Source organism: Penaeus monodon, chromosome 6 (genome assembly GCF_015228065.2).
Source record: "Penaeus monodon isolate SGIC_2016 chromosome 6, NSTDA_Pmon_1, whole genome shotgun sequence".
In the NCBI taxonomy this organism is placed as follows: Eukaryota; Metazoa; Arthropoda; class Malacostraca; order Decapoda; family Penaeidae; genus Penaeus; species Penaeus monodon.
The window spans coordinates 27,947,715-27,952,714 of NC_051391.1; positions in this window are offsets into that span (position 1 = coordinate 27,947,715).

The following is a 5,000-nucleotide window of genomic DNA, read 5'->3' on the forward strand; positions in this document are numbered from 1 at the left end:
GATTTTATCTTATCACGAATATCATTCATTTTTATCTCGTTTTCCTAACCCTCCCGGCCCGACCTGACCTTCCCTTTTCTTTCGCTTACGGTCACTTGGGGTAGAGGGGGAACAAGGGCGTTGTTCCAGTCTTGGACCTGACCTCACTTCTCTTTTCCCGGTCGGTGGCGGCGCCACGTGGGGTAGGTCAAATGATCTGGGTCCCTTTAATGTGGGAGTAACATAGCATTGTTACATGTTTTTGGACACGTTATATAGGCGCTAGAGCGAAGCTTTGATAACGCAATTTCATAAATTGTATTATTTGAATTATGCGTAGATCTCCCCTTATCATAGTGCACAGGATTGCCCGATATTGCCCCGGGGTTGCGTAAACGCCTAATAGATCTCGCGTCCGTCGTTCGAGAGTAGGTAAATAAACCGAAGTTAGTCGTTCGTTCGGCCCCTTGAGCGGTGTGACCCGCGGTACGTCCGTTAATTAATGTCGGACTAGGGGTTTAAGCTAGAATCATTATTCGCTTATTATAATCCACCATTCACCCTCTGAAGTCGCTTGCATGTTTTGTTACCCCCCCAAGCGTTTGTGTGATCGTAAAAAAATTCATTATATCTTCGGGAATTTTGCGGAGCGACCATTACAGGATACGCAGAAGAGAAGCAGGGTTCTTATATTCCTGGCTCGAGTTCGCTTCAGTCATATTCGGCATTTGGGTATAGGGATCCCCGTTATGAGTTTTATGCGTCTGACGTGCAAAGCTAGACATGTAACTCACGGCATTTCAATTTCTGACCCAAGAAGATTTGCTCTGATAAAAATTTGCGCGAATATATTTTTTCATGTCACCATTCATTCATGGTACATTCTGTCGCATATCATTATATGTGAATTCAATGTGGCGTGAAATAATCTAAATAGCTAGCATTGCTAATTACTTCAGTTTTGTTATAGTGAACGCAATATTCGTGTTTGGATTCATTCTTCTGCTGTGAGGTCACTCGCCTTCCCTATCATTAAGCCTAGCTGTACTACACACGCATATACACACACCTTCCACCTCATCACACACGCGGGACAAAAGACACTGACCCTTTTTCATTTTAATAAGGACTGGGTGCTGTCTTAGTGCCGCGTTAAAGATTTTTATATGCATCTCTTTAGCCCAAAATTTGTCCGTGTGGGACGAGTGGTGAGTACATAAAGTACAAGTTACATCTATTTCTTATCTGTGTGGACGACTAGGTTCAAATAGATCTTCGCGGTATGCCGATGTTGTTCCCTTTCTATTCTCAACTATCAGAGATGGTGTAGTTCAAATAGGTCTATTGCGGACCGCTACTGACATATCCTCTCTATTTTTTCTTTACCTTTGTGAGAATAAAAACACAAAATGAAAAAAAAAAAGACGAACGAAAAATAAGTTCAAAAAACCAACATTAAAAACCGTTAAAATGTATGAATAACCGGGCTAGTGGTAACTACCACCCCATCTTCTTGTTGCTTTCTTTTTCTCTTACTCTGGCCTTTACGTGTATGATCTGGCCCCGACTTTAATTGCAGTCGGAACGACACGGCACCGAAGGAGGACCCTTCGGATGCTGTGAGAAGGACGTCATCGAAGATCGCCATAGCACCACGGACCAGGTTTTCGTCAGGAAAGGTGTTAAGGCCTCCCAGTGTAGTGACGGGCGTTGCTGCAGGACTTCCGGTAGATCCAGCGAAACCAGCACCTTGAAGCAGGTACAGTCGCCCAAGAATGCGGTGCCTGGCGGACACCTGCAGATACGGTCAACCCAGGAAGCTGTTAAACGCAGATTTCAGCGCCCCGAGATTGCCGCCCTGCCCGTCGCCCGTAGATCGGTATGAGATTACGAGGACGTGTGGACGCGAGAAGGGACCTGACGAGATCTGTGAGGAGTGTGACGAGGACGCCGCCGAGTTAGGCCTGGCCAGAACTACGAGGAGGTAGGACGAATCGAAGTCAAGGAGGACCTGTGCGAGACTTGCACGACGGAAGTTCAGTGAACATCGAGAACGGACAGAGTACACCAAGGACAGGAGGATGACGACGGACAGGACGAGCAGCCACCGAAAAGGCCACCAGGACAACGCACGGAGAACGAGACGACCTGCCAAGTTAGTCACCCTGAAGGCGCCTCGAGGGCGAGGCGCGACGTAAGTGGCCGAGCAATATAAGATGTGGATAATTCTATTTCTGGTACAGGATGTGGATAATTCTAATTTTCTGTTACCAGGGAACCACGTGGCTGTTTCCACGTGGATCCAAAGGGCCCAAATAAAAACCACCGCTCAGGGGGCGGGGTCCTTTTATATCTGCCCTCGTTTGACCGGGAGTTATGCAAAGCTCCCACCCGCTAAGGTCGCTCCGCCCTCTCTCCGGGCAGCTACCGTGACCTCCGCGGGCCCCCGATTATAACTAACTGTCTCATGTGTTTTATACGCGTGGTATCAACTCTCAAAAAAAAGAGTCAAGCCGAATCCCAGTACCCTACCCCTCAACCCAATTAATTGGGTTCATACTGTTAACAGACACACCTACCTTTTTGCCTAGAAATGGATATATTGCCAAGGAGAAAAGGAGGTTTTAAACCCGGAGTATGTTTTTGAAATGATATTGTCTTGGGGGGTGCGTCAAAGCTGGGTGTAAATTAGGAAGCTAGCACAATGGAGAAGGGGGCTTTAAAAGGTAGGGATTTAAAGATCAGTAGAACCAAAACCGGCTATCAACCGTTTACTTGTCAAGATCACATTGAAAACATCAATCATTTAAATACTTAGGTTTACACATAACAGGTAGTGGAGACATGGCTGTAGAGTTAAACCACAGAATCCAATCAGCAAGGGCAAACCGGAGAACATCGGGGGCTTTGTGATAAGAGAGTTAACTTAAAAATGAAAGGAAGGGTAAAAAAGCTTTTCAGGCCTGAAATGAGTAGGGGCGAATTGGCCATTAAAAAGGCGAGGAAAAAATTAAAATAAAAAAAAATGGGGATGCTTAGGGCATGTGTGGAGGCCCAAAAAACAATGGGGTTTTAGAAACGGATCATAGGGGTATAGAAAAGGTAGCAGAACTATAAAAAAAACTACAGGAAAGGAGACTACAGTTGTATGGTCATGTAATGAGGAGGGAAGAAGATTTTGCGAGTAAAAGGATAAGGGACATGGAAGTCGAGGGTGAGAAGAAACAGGGAGGACAAAAAAAAAACAGGTGGAAAGATCGAATATCAAAAGACCAATACAGGAGCAGGAGGGGATCAGACGCGAGTAGCTGGCCCTGTACTACCAGAAATGGGAGATACAGAGGCAACTGTGGGAAGAGCAGCGTCGCAAGAACCATGAGGAGGAAAGACGTCGGGAGGCAGAGCAAGCGCTATGGAGGAGCGTGGGTCCTTTGTTTTTTTTACCTTGTTCTGGCCCTCCTTACACAAGGGAGCACGACGTCCGGGAAATTCAAGTCCCGGGAGTAGAACGCTGGCCAGAGGAGCGACTGGCCACGGAGTCGCACCTGGACGCGATCCGTCTGCCCAAGGACCCGTCGCAGTGGGAATCCTGTCGGCAAGATGGACAAAAGCGAAGGAGACTCCCGGGGAACGGCCGTCGGAAGAAGCAGGCGCGGTCGAGGAAGCCTCAGCCGACGGTGAAAACCAGCAGTGACTGCATGTAAGTCGGAGGAGTTAGCCGCCGTTGCATGTCCGCTTGTACAACTGGTGGGTGCGGGATGTGCACCCAAACGACCAGTTGGCGTGGGATGCCCGCCCAAGAATATTGAAGGCATCGAAGTCGCACCGGAGAAGCCGCCTGCCCAGAACGCGCCGGAAGAGCTGCCTGCCCAGGACGCGCTGAAGGAGCTGCCTGCCCAGGACGAGCAGGAGGAATTGCCTGCCGAGAACGCGCAGGAGGAGCAACTGGTGGGTGTGGGATATGCACCCAAATGACCAGTTGGCATGGGATGCCCGCCCAAGGAATTGGTGGGTATCATACTGCCGGAGGAGTTGCACGCCGAGGATACCCTGGAGGAGCCGTCTGCCCAGGAAGAACTGGAGGAACTACCTGCTAAGGATACCCTGGATGAGCTGCCTGCTCAGGAAGGACCAGAGGATCTACCTGCCGAGGATGCGCAGAAAGAGCAACTGGTGGGTGCAGGACGTGCACCCAAACGACCAGTTGGCGTGGGAGATATGTCACAACTGCGAGATTACTCTGGACCTTCGCCGATGTTTACCTCACTCTGTGAGGCGGGATTAGGTCCTTCCCGATTGGCTCGTACGCCTCGTGGGGAACGAGGGTATCGGGTCTTTACATCGGCGCGGTGCATGAAAGAAGCACCAGCCAATATTTATGCAGTTGTTCCGTGACTATGACTTGGCAAGTCCTCTTGCCATTCAGGAGAGCCTGATCCAAAAAGGAATCAGAGGTAAGCTCTTGGCTTGGATAGGTGACTACTTTAGGAATAGAACAGCCAGAGTCAAATTCCAAGGTCACCTATCACAGCACATGCCACTAGAAAATGGAACACCACAGGGTGGGGTTCTCAGTCCAGCCCTTTTTAACACACTAATGTCCTGTATCCTCAACATAAACCTCCCAGTGGGGTGCAAGATCATCTCCTATGCAGACGACCTTACTATCATCTCCACTGGACCACAAACAAAGCCCAGCGTTGTCTGGACTTGGTATCCGAGGAGTGTTGCAGGACAGGACTAAAGATCTCTGCAGCCAAATCCAAAGCCATGGCTCTGAGACAGAGAGTTCAAGGCACAAGTCTGAAAATCCAGGGAATGGACTCGGAGTGGGTTCAGGAATACCTCTACCTTGGGGTAAGGATAGACCGGACCCTCTCCTTCCGCCAGGAGGTCCAGTACCTGCTTGACCGAACAAAGGCAAGACTGTCTGTCATGAGAGCAATGAGTGGAAGACGCGTAGGGGCCTGACACAGAGTACTAAGATCATTCTACGTACATGCTGTCAGGCCCATTGTAGA